The sequence below is a fragment of the Rana temporaria genome (assembly GCF_905171775.1).
Source record: "Rana temporaria chromosome 2 unlocalized genomic scaffold, aRanTem1.1 chr2o, whole genome shotgun sequence".
Classification (NCBI taxonomy): Eukaryota; Metazoa; Chordata; class Amphibia; order Anura; family Ranidae; genus Rana; species Rana temporaria.
Genome location: NW_024404417.1, coordinates 499232 through 514606, shown reverse-complemented (window position 1 = coordinate 514606; position 15375 = coordinate 499232).

The window sequence follows — 15375 nt, the reverse complement described above, 5'->3', positions numbered from 1 at the left end:
CTTGCATCGGACCTATATAGGCCTCACAGTCCCATCATGCTCTGTACCTACCCATGTGATACCTACCCACGTGGGTAGGTATCACATGGGTAGGTACCAGAGCATGATGGGATTGTGAGGTCTATATAAATCCGATGCAAGCCACGCACTTGTCATTGCAGCGAGGAAAGGCGACGTGTCAACATCGGGAGAAGAAGAGAAGTGAAGAACATGATGTCACAGCACGGAAGAAGAACTCACAGCACGGAAGGAGAAGAAGACGTACAGCACGGAAGAAGGCACCGGACAGCGAGAGGAAGAACCGGGGTGCGCCGAGTCAACAGCGGAGAGCGGCGAACATAGAAGGAGACCCCCGGAGAGTTGAGAAGACCCCCCGGATAGCGGAGAAGACCCGTCGGGATAGCGGAAGAAGAAGCCCCCCGCCGAAGACGCCGGAGGAAACCCGCCGGGGGGTGGGGGCTTTTTTAAAAGCGACCCCCCCAGTGGTGGAAGAGAACCAGACGGCGGCCCCCACCCACCCGAAGACGTCAAAGAAGAAGCTCCCCCTGGTAAAAGAGCTAATAAAGAAGACAGGGGGGCCTCCGGAGCAGAAAAATTAATTATTTTAAAAACCCTTGTGTGGTGTGTTTATTAACTTTGACATTTTTCCTACAGGTGAATGGTTAGGGGTACGATGTACCCCATATCCATTCACTTAGGGTGGGGGGCTGGTATCTGGGGGCCCCCTTATTAAAGGGGGCTCCCAGATTCCGATAAGCCTCCCGCCCGCATACCCCGACAACCAACGGCCAGGGTTGTCGGGAAGGGGCCCTGTCCTCATCAACATGGGGACAGGGTGCTCTGAGGTGGGGGGGCCGCAGTGCGCCCCCCTGCCCCAGAGCACCCAACCCCCCCATGTTGAGGGCATGCAGCCTGGTACGGCTCAGGAGGGGACGGGGCGCTCGCTCGTCCCCACTCCCTTCCTGGCCGGCCGGGTAGCGTGCTTTGGATACGGGTCTGGTATGGATTGTAGGGGGACCCCCTACGCCGTTTTTTTCGGTGTAGGGGGGGCTCTCCTTACAACCCATAACAGACCTAAGGGCCTGGTATGCTCCTGAGGGGGGAACCCATGCCGGATTTTTATTTAAAATCCGGCGGGGACTTCCCCCTCAGGATTCATAACAAACGCCGCACACGTGTAGAATTGGCGGGAATCCAAGTCGGATCTCCCGTCGCTTCTATGACGCGCTTGCTGGGATGTGCTGTCACTATTCCAGTGAGTGCGAGATGTCGGCGAGATCTCGGCACCATGTCGCCGAGAATCAGCGCGATGCTGTCGTGCTAAAAACACAATATCACAAACACCTACTGTATTTCTTTTTACATGGCGCTCCCTCATTTAAAGTCCCACAAACTCCTCTCTTCTATATCCCCCTGTCTCTGTGACGCACCATTTTCTGGGGTTGTGTCAGTGGAGACCACAGTCCCATCCACTGCCCCAGGAACTCCCTCTCCTGCTAGGTGAGAGCAGAGACTTGTGGCACTCTGCTCCGTTGCCAGCCCTTCTGCTGGGTCGCTTTGAGGGGAGACCACCGTCCCATCCCTCGATGTCAGCTCAAGCCGCAGTTGTGTGCCGCAGCCAGTAGCATCCTGTTATGACTCTGCAATTATCTTTGTATTTTAGATTATAGGTTTGGATCTCAGCTGCGGAGGCTACTCAGGTCTCAACCACCGGTTCACTCTCAAGTTACACAGAGAGTTTGGGATTTGGTCATCACAACCTCCAGTGAGAAACAGAACTTATATTTTAGGAAGCTTATTACTTCATAAGCTTAATTGACCAGTAAGCATATAAACAGTCTCTACAAATAGTATTTGGCTGGTCTGTTTAAAGCACAGGTAGTATAGTTGTGATATGTTGGAAATGCAACAACTACAGGTTCACTATACTTTCAGTGGTGTATGCAGCAGACAGGCAAAGTTCATGGCTGATATCCTACTCTAGTTATGTTGATACTGTGGAGATTAAACACAGTCCCTTCTCAGTACAGTGATCACTATACATAATATGACTTGTTATAGGTCAGACAAGGTACTTGCGGTTTGAGTTGTAACTGCAGGAGAATGCTTCCAGGTGGATGATATTTGTGATGTTCCGGTATCAAAGGAGCTGGTGGATGGTGGTGGTTCAGGTTGTGGTCCGAGTCAGGCAAAGGGGTAGAGGAGGAGACCCGTGGAGCTGTTCCCAGGAGCAGGGTAGAGACAAGGAAACCCATGGAGCTGTTTCCCAGGAGCAGGGTAGGGATAAGGCTGCTGTACTTAGAGGGTCCAGGAAGGAGAAGCTCCTCAACAGTGGTTCCGGGTCTCAGGTGGCGGCAGGCGTCCAACTAGAATTACCGAACACCCTGCCGCCGAACCTGGGGGTTTAAATAGCCTGGGTGTGAAGGGAGTCGATCACACCACGCTGGGACGCACTTCCGCGTTCCAGCGTGAATCGCAGATGTTACAGAATGGAGCGCAGCTGTTTGAAACAGGTACAGCTGCGCTCGTTCTATGTGTAGTAATTTCGATGGCGTTACATACTCCCCTCCTCAAGGGGGCACCTACAGTGCACCTAGTAAGAGACGGTCGATCAGGATACCTGCGATGAAATTGTTTAATGAGTCGAGGAGCATGAATGTCAGAAGAATCTTCCCAGGAGTCATCGAGATGAGTATAACCTTGCCAACGTATCAAATACTGAAGAGAAGAACCTCTTTTTCTGGAATCAAGAATCTTCTCTACCTCATATTCAGTCTCACCAAGGACATCAACTGGAGGAGGGGGTTGAGGATGTCTGTTAGGAAAGGGATTAGGTATGTAAGGTTTGATAAGTGATACATGAAATGAGGGATGAATCTTCCAATCTGGAGGTAGGAGTAGTTTAACAGCGTTAGTGTTGATCACATGAGAAATTGGGAAAGGTCCAGTGAATTGTCGACCAAGTTTCTTTGAAGGTATCTTAAGGCGTAATTTCCGAGTGGATAGCCAGACTAAATCGCCAACCTTGTATGTAGGAGGTACTGTTCTATTGGAATCATAATATCTCTTTTGTCTTTGCTGAGCAGCCTCAAGGTTGGAACGGAGTATAGACAGAGTCTTCTTTATGGTTGAAAGATAGTGTTCCACAGCGGGAACATTATTTGGGAGAAAGGAGGATGGCAAACTATTGGGATGGAATCCGTAGTTCGCTTAAAATGGTGAGAATTGGGAAGATGAACTGGTGGCGTTGTTATATGCAAATTCAGCGTGGGGAAGCAAATGGAACCAGTCATCTTGTAGATGGGTGCAATAACAACGGAGATACTGTTCGAGTGTCTGGTTGACACATTCTGTTTGTCCATTTGTCTGAGGGTGGTAAGCAGTGGACATACGGTGATCAATTTGTAAAGTTTGACAAAGGGCTTTCCAGAATCTGGAAATGAACTGCGAGCCACGTTCTGAAATGATCTGGGAAGGCAATCCATGGAGCTTAAGAACATTGCAGATGAAAGCTTTTGCTGTTTCTTGGGATGTTGGCAAATTTTTTAAGGGAATGAAGTGAGCCATCTTCGTTAATACGTCAACTGTGACCATGATGGTGTTCGCACCCTGTGACCTAGGGAGATCAACTATGAAATCCATGGAGATGACATCCCAGGGTCTATTAGATATTGGGATGGAAGTTAGGAGACCATAGGGAGGCTTCCTTGAATGTTTGTTGGTGGCACAAATATCACAGGAACGGACATAATCCTGAACTGTCTTTGTTAAATGGGGCCACCAGTAGTCTCACTTAAGTGTCACTTAAGAGTTGTAACATTGGTGGAACGTAAATTTTATTGTTGAAGGTATACACTCCATTAGATTGTCTTTTCAGATCCTTAGGTAATTGGGAAACCTCTTTAGAAAGGGTTTGAATAAGCAACTGTTTAAAAGACGTAGTTGTCCCAATGAATCGGTTGGATGGAATAATGGAAAGAGGAGGAATCTCCGTCGTCTGGTCTTCGTACATGCGGGACAACGAGTCAGCTTTAATATTTTGTGTACCCGGGAGGTAGGAGATGATGAAGTCGAATCTATCAAAAAATAAACTCCACCTAACTTGGCGAGCGGACAGAGTCTTACAGGCTTTTAAGTGTTGCAGATTGTGATGGTCTGTAAGGATGGTAATAGGGTGTGTGGAACCCTCCAATAGATGTCTCCAATTAGCCAAGGCATCCTTTATTGCAAGGAGTTCCTTTTCCCCAATAGGATAATTCTTTTCAGCTGGCAATAAGGTCCTGGAATAGAAGGCTACTGGGTGCAAAGGCTCTGATAATGTTGGTCGTTGGGAGAGTACAGCACCCAAGGCGAAATGTGCGGCATCAACTTCTAGTGTAAAGTGGTATAGTGGATTAGGCAATTGAAGGATGGGAGCTGAGGTGTAACTGAGCTTGAGCATATCAAAGGATTTCTGTGCTTCATTGGACCAAGAAAAATGTGTTTTTGTGCTAGTTAAACTAGTTAGTGGTTTCACAATTGATGAGAAATTCTTGATGAACTTTCTGTAGTAGTTTGAGAATCCAAGGAATCGCTGGAGGGCCTTCCTAGTATGGGGAATCGGCCAGGATAAGATGCAGTCCACTTTGGAGCGATCCATCTGAATACCGTTAGGAGTAATTTGATATCCGAGAAAATAAATACTAGATTGACTGAAAACACACTTCTCAAGTTTAGCATATAAGGAGTGTGTTCTGAGTCTAGCTAAAACCCAACGCACATGTTTGGTGTGTTCCTCAGGAGTGTCAGAGTAAATTAAAATGTCATCCAAGTAAATTACAACACAAATGTCAAGCAGATCGCGGAAAATGTCGTTAATGAACCACTGGAAGGTTGCAGGTGCATTACATAGCCCGAAGGGCATAACAGTATACTTGTAAAGACCATACCGAGTCTTGAATGCAGTCTTCCATTCATCACCCGGATGGATCCTTATCAAATTGTAGGCACCCCTGAGGTCTAGTTTTGTGTAAATTTTGGAGGTCTGGAGACGTTCAATGAGCTCTGGGATAAGTGGTAAAGGATATCTATTCTTTATAGTGATGCTGTTGAGAGAGCGATAGTCAATTATTGGCCGGAGTGAACCATCCTTATTTTTAACAAAGAACATTGCTGCACTTGCTGGAGAAGTGGAAGGTCTAATGAATCCTTTCTTGAGATTCTCATCTAGGTAGTCCTTGAGATGTACAAGTTCTGGTTGTGATAACGGGTAAATCCGAGCGGTAGGGATTGGACTGTCAGGAATAAGATCTATAGGGCAGTCATAGATCCGATGTGGAGGAAGTATGTCTGCGTTGGTCTTACTGAAGACATCCGCAAAATCGTATAGATAAACTGGAAGATCAGCATGGTAAGCTTCTGTGAAAGAGATAGTGTAAATAGGATAACAGGTTATCTTACAGTAAGTGGACTGTAAGGATAGAGAATTTGTAGACCATTGGAAACTAGGCTGATGAAGAAGTAGCCATGGCAGACCGAGAACTATAGGAAATACAGGGGATGAAATAATATCAAAAACAAGGGTCTCAGTATGACCAATCCCACAGGTAACCAAGAGGGGAGAAGTTTGAGAAGAGACTGGACCAGAGGAGGAACTAGAACCATCAATAAAAGTGAGTGACACAGGGATTTGCTTAACCACTTACCCCCCGGACCATATTGCTGCCCAAAGACCAGAGTACTTTTTGCGATTCGGGACTGCGTCGCTTTAACAGACAATTGCGCGGTCGTGCGACGTGGCTCCCAAACAAAATTGGCGTCCTTTTTTTCCCACAAATAGAGCTTTCTTTTGGTGGTATTTGATCACCTCTGCGTTTTTTTTTTTTTTGCGCTATAAACAAAAATAGAACGACAATTTTGAAAAAAATGAATATTTTTTACTTTTTGCTGTAATAAATATCCCCCAAAAATATATAAAAAAACATTTTTTTTCCTCAGTTTAGGCCGATACGTATTCTTCTACATATTTTTCGTAAAAAAAATCGCAATAAGCGTTTATTGATTGGTTTGCGCAAAAGTTATAGCGTTTACAAAATAGGGGGTATTTTTATGGCATTTTTATTAATATTTTTTTTACTAGTAATGGCGGCGATCGGCGATTTTTTTTTCGGTATTGCGACATTATGGCGGACACTTCGGACATTTTTGACACATTTTTGGGACCATTGGCATTTTTATAGCGATCAGTGCTATAAAAATGCATTAGATTACTATAAAAATGCCACTGGCAGTGAAGGGGTTAACACTAGGGGGCGGGGAAGGGGTTAAGTATGCCTGGGTGTGTTCTTACTGTGGGGGGGGGGGGGGCCTCACTTGGGGAAACACTGATTTTCTGTTCATACATTGTATGAACAGAAAATCAGCATTTCCCCTGCTGACAGGAACGAGAGCTGTGTGTTTACACACACAGCTCCCGTTCCCCGCTCTGTACCGAGCGATCGCGTGTGCCCGGCGGCGATCGCGCCCGCCGGGCACACGCACGGGAGTCGGGGGCGAGCGGGGGGCGCGCGCGCGCGCCTCCGGCGGCGCGCGTGCGCCCCTAGTGGCGGCTAAAGGGTAGGACGTCCATTTACGTGGTCTCGCCTAGGAGAGCCACCTTGTGGACGTAAAATGACGGTGCGGCGACGGCAAGTAGTTAAACACACAGGGGATTTCATTAGATTCCACAACTCTTGAATCTATGAAGTTGCCACAGGCTCCGCTGTCGACCATTGCGTCAATGGTAATCTTTTCTTGATCCCACTGTAAAGTAAGAGCAATAAAGATATAACGGTTAGATGTAGTTCCAGTTGAATTAAGCTTACTAATGTGGGAACATTTACCTTCAGAGTTCCTCTTGAGGAGTGGACAACTGGATACAATGTGGTCTGGAGCTGAGCAGTACAGACAGAGGTTATTGGCTCTGCGGCGTTGTTTCTTGGCTGGGGATAAAGGTCCTTTAATAGTACCAACTTCCATAGGAGCATCTTTGGGAGGCGATCTGGATCTCTTGAAAGCTGTGGGAAGGTATGTGTTAACTCGTTCGGCTTTCCTTTCCCGAAGACGACGATCAATGGCAACAGAGAGGTGCATAAGATCCTCTAGAGATGTGGGAAGCTCAACACGGGCAAGTTCATCCTTCATTGCTTCTGATAAGCCTAAACGGAATTGGTTCCTGAGGGCAATATCTGACCATTTGGTCTCTCTGCTCCAACATTTAAATTCAGAGATGAAGTCTTCCACAGGTCTTTTTCCCTGTTTGAGATTCCTAATAGAGTTCTCTGCAGTCAACTGTTTATTAGGGTCTTCATATAGTAAGGACATTTCATCCAGGAAAGTGTCAAATGCTCCAAGGAGGTCCCCGTGTTCCTCAACGTAAGTATCGGCCCAAACTCTGGGTTCGCCCTTAAGATAGGAGATTAGGGTGAGCATTCTAACCCTCTCGGAGTAATATGTGCGGGGGCGCAACTCAAACATCAAGCGGCAAGAGCTAATAAATTGCCGGTAAAATTTCCTATCACCCGAGAAGGGTTCTGGAGCACAGACCTTAAGTTCAGGTCTCTCTCTGGCTTGCGCAAAATTTTGATTACGTAGGGCGTCATTTTCTAAACGCAACTCATTCATGTTAGCGGTAAGGGTATCTACCCTTTGGGAAAGTCCCACTAAGTGATTTGCAAGCTCCGCTGGATCCATTTTTGAAGGTTCGGTAATTATGTTATGACTCTGCAATTATCTTTGTATTTTAGATTATAGGTTTGGATCTCAGCTGCGGAGGCTACTCAGGTCTCAACCACCGGTTCACTCTCAAGTTACACAGAGAGTTTGGGGTTTGGTCATCACAACCTCCAGTGAGAAACAGAACTTATATTTTAGGAAGCTTATTACTTCATAAGCTTAATTGACCAGTAAGCATATAAACAGTCTCTACAAATAGTATTTGGCTGGTCTGTTTAAAGCACAGGTAGTATAGTTGTGATATGTTGGAAATGCAACAGCTACAGGTTCACTATACTTTCAGTGGTGTATGCAGCAGACAGGCAAAGTTCATGGCTGATATCCTACTCTAATTTCAATGTTTTTTTATTGTTTGCGTATAAAAAGAGTACAAAAAAGTGTTACATCATCATACATATTATAAACAATACACAACCATACGTTTTTCCCTGTTTTCCCCTTATCTTTTCCTACCCTCGTTCTTTGTGACATTGTGAATAAGTGAAGAAACACTTGTTTCTGAACTGTCATACCTCGCCTCTCCTCCCCTCCCCCACCCCGCAAACCCTCACCCACCCTCCCATCACACCCTGTGCAGGTTTTTGAAGTTTAATGTACTTTGTTAAGTACGTCTTCCCCATAAAGGAATGCCCGATAGCGGGTTAAAATATTTATTGAATTTGAATGGCGATTTTTATATAGAACATCCTGTTTCGTCTAGCCAGGGTTTCCACATCCTCACAAACTTACTATAATTCCCCTGTCGAGTAAGTGTCACTCTCTCACTCCAAATCATTGTGTTAATAGTTTCAACCCAAGATTTGACAGTGGGTGGCATCTGGGCCTGCCATCTTAGCGCAATTAACTTCCTTGCCTGGAAGAGGCATCTCAGTACCACTTCAAGGGAACTAGCTGGCACTCTATTCTCCTCTATGCTGCCTAACAAGCATGTCTTAGACTCAGCTTCTAACTTAATTTTAAAAGTTTTATTTATTATGGTAACCACCTCCTCCCAGTATCTGAATAACTTTGGGCATTTCCACATCATGTGGATAAGATTGCCTGTCGCTCTGCACCTTGGGCATTCGTCAGTACTTCTCCACCTGAGATTGAACATTCTCCTGGGGGTGTAATATACTCTATGCAAGAGGAACAAGTGTGATACCTTCTGAGATGGGGAGATCGAGACCAATACCCCCCTCTTCAAGATCGCACTCCACTGTTCCGTGGTCATTTGACCTAAGTCTTTCTCCCATCCTGTCCTGCTCTTAATGGGGCCTGCCCTACTTATTGTTTTGGCTCCTAATCTAGAGTACAGCTCGGATATCAGGCCTTTGGTTGTTTTTGGAGAGGTTATTTTCAGGAGGGTGGGGGCTGAGGACCATATAATGGGTTGTAACCCAAACTGAGCTTGGATAGCATGTCGTATCTGTAGGTATCTGTAGAATGTTTTATTTGTTATATTAAATTCCTGTCGCAAATCTGCGAAGGATTTCATCTGTTCTCCATTGTAAAGTTGGTTTAAACGGCTTATCCCTTGTCTCTCCCATTCTTTACATCTCTCAATGTCTTTTAATTCTCTTAGGTTTTGGTTGCACCAGAGGGGGGCGAATATTGTTATTCCCTTGTAGCCCATCAAAGCTTTTGTTGTTTGCCACACTTTAAGGCTTAATTTTATAGTTGGACAACTATGGACGAACGAGCCAGCCTCAAGTGCCTCCACTATTGTCCTATGTGGTGCCCCAGTTAGCATCAATCTACCAGGGTTTCCACCCCCCTCCAGTCCGCAGTTCGCAAGCTGTTGTAGCTGTGAGGCTAGAAAGTATGTTTTCGGGTGAGGTACTGCCATTCCCCCCTCTTTAGCTGGCAACTGCATGGTCTGGAGACAAATCCTAGCTTGTCCCTTCTTCCAAATTAAATCTCTGAAGAGGGATTCTATCTTTTTGAACCATTTTTGAGCTATCCAGACTGGGGAGTTATGGAGGATATAGAGTAACTGGGGTAACCATAGCATCTTTATTAGGTTACATCGTCCCGCTATGGATAATGGTAGTCTACACCAGGCGTCTCTTTTATGTTCCCATTTAGACAAAAGAGGTATTAGGTTATTTTGGACAAAGCTATTAATGTCCCTCGTGATCCATATCCCGAGATATTTCATCGTACCTACTACTTTTAATTGAGGGATTCCATGAGGTATCTGGGCACCAAGGGGGTCAATTGGCAGTAGTGCTGACTTTTCCCAATTAATGACCAATCCGGAGCATAGCCCAAACTCGCCCACTACTTTGATCACATTTTTTAACAAGGTTTCAACGTCTCCCAAAAAGAAGAGGACATCGTCCGCAAACAGTGCGATCTTGTCCTCAATAGTCTGTCTGTGGAACCCCTGTATATCTTTAGTTTTCCTAATTTTAATAGCTAATGGTTCCATCGCCAAAGCGAACAGTAGAGGAGAGAGGGGACAGCCTTGTCGCGTTCCTCTCTCTAGTTGAAACATTTCTGAAAATTCATTGTTGATTTTAATTTTTGCTCTTGGCTGATTGTATAACAGCTTCACCCAACTCATGAACCTGGGGCCAAACCCAAATTTCTCTAGGACCTTCCATAGGTAGTCCCATTCCAGACTGTCGAAAGCCTTGGCAGCGTCCAGGGCTAAGACAGCTCTAGAGTCCTCTCCCTCTGTTGGAATTTGCATATTCAGAAACACTCTCCTTATGTTGTTACTGGTTGACCTATTGGGAATGAAGCCGGATTGGTCAGGATGTATAAGCAATTGGATATACCGGTTAAGTCGTGTGGCTAACACTTTGGCCAAGATCTTCGTGTCAGTGCATATAAGTGAGATAGGGCGGTAAGATGAAGCCTCTCTTGGATCCTTCCCCTCCTTATGCAGGACAATGATAGTGGCCTCTGTCATAGAGGTGGGAAGTATTCCCTGAGTCAATGCCCAATTTAGTGTCTTTAAGAGTTCTGGTAGCAGGATATCCCCATATCTTTTATAGATCTCTATGGGCATCCCATCCGGGCCTGGTGACTTTTGAGTTGACATCCCCGCCACTGCGAGTTTTAATTCTCCTAAAGTGATTGGCGCCTCCATGTTAATGTTTTCTTCCTCCGATAGGGTCGGGATGGGCAGTCCCTGGAAAAATGTTTCCAGTCCTTTAATCCCCTCTCTTCTCTTAGAGCTATATAGGGATACAAAGAATTCTCTAAAGGTATTTACTATCTCGGTTTTATCGAAAGAGATTTCACCGTTTGATAACTTAACTGCTGTAACAGTGGAGGGGGGGGAATTGGTTCTAATAAGCAGAGATAATAAACGCCCCACTCGCTCTCCCTCTCCAAACTGATTCTGTTTCTGGAATATTCGTTTTCCCTCTGTTATTTTTAATATAGTCATTTTGTATATTTGTTGTTTTTCTAGCCACTCTTTTAAGCTATGAGAAGTTGGGGTTTCAATGTATCTCTTCTCTGCCTGTAGCAACTGATTCCTTGTCTCACTCTCTCCCTCCCTGTTCTTCCTCTTAATCCCTGCTATCTTTTGGATCAGGAGGCCTCGAAGGTAGGCTTTTAGGGAGTCCCATACCACCCCCGCTGATGCAGTTCCCTCATTTATCTGTACAAATTCTTTGAGAGCTAACATCACCATACTGTGTTCACTCATTAGTTCGAGCCAGTGAGGACTAATTTTCCATTCTCTTGGGTACCATTTACCCCTAGTTTTTATTGACAGCTCGATCGGCGAGTGATCAGAGACTCCTCGTGGGCCATATTCTATATTTATTACTAGTGATGCTGCCTCCTCGTTACCCAATGCCATGTCTATTCTGGATAAAGTGTGGTGAGTCTTCGAAAAGCAGGAGTATTGACGCTCCTGCGGATAGCGCGTGCGCCAAATGTCACATAGCCCTACTTCATCCAAAAATAGCGCTAATCGGTCCTCTCCTTTTGTTTTGGGTCTATTTCCTGGCGGGAACCTGTCCTGGGTTCTATCTAAGGCTTCGTTAAAATCGCCTATAATAACTATCGGTATTCCTGGTTTGTCCAATGTAAACTCGATCAATTTATGTAAGACTTCAAATTTAAATGGGGGGGGGGGGAGAATATAAACGCTAGCTATCACAAATGGTTTATTTTCAATTAAACAGAATAAAAATATAAACCTTCCCTGATCGTCTACCCTGCTCTCTCTACAGGAGAATACCAATCCTTTCCCCACCAGTATGCTCACTCCCCTAGAGTAGGATGAGTTATTACGAGTGGTAAGTGGCCTGGAATTTTGGACCACTCAACTGTGTAGCTGTGCCTGCAGTTAAGTGTGTCTCCTGTAGACAGAGCAGACCGGCACCTCCCCCCCCCCAGCATATCCAAAATAGTTGCTCTCTTGGTTGGGTCCCTCATTCCACGCACATTCAGGGATTTTATACAGACCGTCTTATCTACCATGTGTTATAAAAAAAAAGGGAAAAAGGGAAAGAAAGGAAAAAAAAATAAAAAGAAAAGAAAAGAAAAAAGGGGGAGCCCGCAAAAAGCGTTACCCACTTCGCCATACCTTAAAACAGAAAAATAATGAAAACAATCTAAATAAGGAAATTGCAATTGTGAGTAGTGTCATCAAACGCTTGATAGTGGTGTGTAACCCAGCCATATCGAAGTGTTTATCCACTTCGCCATACCTCAAAAAAAGCAAAATAATAAAAATGATCTGAATAAGGGAATTGCAATTGTAAATAGTGTCATCCAACGCTTAATAGTGGTGTGTAACCCAACCCTTCCTCCCCCCCCTTCCCCGACCCACTCCAAAGAATCCCTCCCTCCCGTCCCCTCCCCCACTACACCACCCTCCCTCCCTTGGCCCTCCTCGGCCTCCCCTAGGGGCTCCACCTATGGCCTCCACACTACACACCATTGTTGGGACCTCCCAACTACCATACCTCCCTATACAAACCACAACCATACTACCCTCCATCCCCCCACCGCCCCCCCTCCCTCTAACATCATTACAGTGCCTCTTACTTTCTCCCTTCTCCTCCTCCCATTTTGTGAAGTTTTAGTGCTATTTAATTATGTTTGAGGAGGGATTCCCTATGTTTTAACTAGCCTATTTTCAGCTATTTACCATATTACTGTTCATGTACATATTTAAAAGTGCATTAAGTGACAAAAAAAAAAAAAAAAGAGAGAAAAAAAAAAAAGAAAAAAGTCAAATTTCCTCTCTTTCTCCCCTTCACCTTTTCTCTATGGGTCATAGATCTTTCTTATTGTCCTCAAGCCACTTTGCAGTACTTGTCGGAGAATCAAAGAAAAAAGTTCCCCCCAGTGCAGAGACTCTCAGACGGGCTGGGTAAAGCAAAGCATAAGGAAGTCCATGTTTTTGAAGAGTTTTCTTAATTGGAATAAATTCAGCTCTGCGCCTCTGCAGATCGGGGGAAAAGTCCTGATACAGCGAGATTTTGGCCCCATTATATAAAATCTCCCCTTTTTCTCTAGCCTTCCGCAACAGAGTCACTTTGTCATTATAGTTAAGTATTTTGACAAGGAGTGGTCTAGGGCGCTCATTTGGCGGACGTGGTTTAAAAGGGACCCGGTGGGCACGTTCAATGCCAAAAAAGGGTGAGAAAGATGTGGCCCCAAAAGTCTCTCTAAACCAGTCCTCGAGAAATGCAATGGGGTTGGCTCCCTCACTCCGCTCCGGTATGCCAATAATTCTAACGTTATTCCTGCGGTTACGGTTTTCCAGGTCATCGATCTTCGCGCCCTGCATGTCCATTTGTTTCTTTAACCCTGAGATTTCTTGTTTAAGCGGGAATAGGTCATCCTCGACTGTACTTAGTCTTTCCTCTAATATAGAGGTTCTTTCTATGGTCTTGCTCAACCTGTCCCCCATTGAGCATAAATCCTCCTTAATACCTTTCAGTTGGGTCTCTAGGCCTGTTATTGAATCCTTGCAGGAGTTGATTGCATGTAGGAGATCTCTCAAAGTGGGTTCCCCCTCGCTTACTGTTGTGCCCCCCTCAGATGGTTACTGTGGGTAAACTGGCTGGTTTTATTGCAGTGTTCGTTGCAACCGTGTAGTCTTTTCCTCCCCCAGCCCCTTTGGTACTCACAGTTTTCGTAGGGGGTACTGCTGTTGGTTTTGTTGCGATCGTGCCCCTGCTTCTCCTGTCCAAGGGATTTGTTGCTTGTGCCATCTGTGGTTGGATCCCCTTCGCCGGAGACAGAGAGGTCCGGGCAAAGCGATCAAGTTTTGCTGCGGTGGCTACTGATATTGCTGGTGATACTAATGCGTTTGCCTGGCTCTTTGCGGACCGTGTAATTAGGGCTCCCGCCTGTCCCTTGGACATATTAAGAAATGGAGAATGTATACAGAGGCAGCTCGCCCCCCCACCACGGGCTACAGATCTGACGGTCAAAAAATAAAGGAAAAAATTATGGACCTGGGTCTTTTCTCATTTTCTTTACTGATACAGTTGTCTCCTTGCCAAACTCACTCGCTGCAGTCTGATTTTTCCCCAGCAGGGTGCGGCAGAGTACACAGGAGCTCTCTCTCAAGCAAGTTCAGTGCGGGGAGTGGGGGGGGGAACCTCCAGGGATCCCCTGGTTATCTCCAGCACCTCCTTCACCGTCTTTCAGCCGAGACACGCCGGGATTCGCAGAGCTGATCACATGGTCAGGTCAGCTGACCGCCGCCCTCCAATCGCGGACTCGGCTCGCTGGCTGCAGCCAGACCTCCACCTCCACCTCCGGATCTCCTCAACTCTCCGCGTCACCCCAAGAACTCCCGAGGAAGCACCCCGAACAGGCGGGCAGGCGCAGGCAGCCACAGACCCCCAGAGGTCCCAGGGACACAGGAACACTGACAGGTAAGTTCGCCTGGCGGCGTTAGTCGGCGACAGTCAGCGGCAAGGCGTCAGCAGGAGCGGGGCATGGGCAGTAGTTTAAACAGCTTTCCTAGCCGACTTCATATGCAGGGAGTGGAGAGTCTATGGGGGACTCAGCGCACCATCTCACATGCCTGCCTCACTCGCTCTCCACACTCCAACATCCGGCCACACCCCCTGCTACGATATCCTACTCTAGTTATGTTGATACTGTGGAGATTAAACACAGTCCCTTCTAAGTACAGTGATCACTATACATAATATGACTTGTTATAGGTCAGACAAGGTACTTGCGGTTTGAGTTGTAACTGCAGGAGAATGCTTCCAGGTGGATGATATTTGTGATGTTCCGGTATCAAAAGAGCTGGTGGATGGTGGTGGTTCAGGTTGTGGTCCGAGTCAGGCAAAGGGGTAGAGGAGGAGACCTGTGGAGCTGTTCCCAGGAGCAGGGTAGAGACAAGGAGACCCGTGGAGCTGTTTCCCAGGAGCAGGGTAGGGATAAGGCTGCTGTACTTAGAGGGTCCAGGAAGGAGAAGCTCCTCAACAGTGGTTCCGGGTCTCAGGTGGCGGCAGGCGTCCAACTAGAATTACCGAACACCCTGCCGCCGAACCTGGGGGTTTAAATAGCCCAGGTGTGAAGGGAGCCGATCACAGCACGCTGGGACGCACTTCCGCGTTCCAGCGTGAATCGCAGACGTCCGCGCACCGAAAGTGACGCGGACGTGTTACAGAATGGAGCGCAGCTGTTTGAAACAGGTAC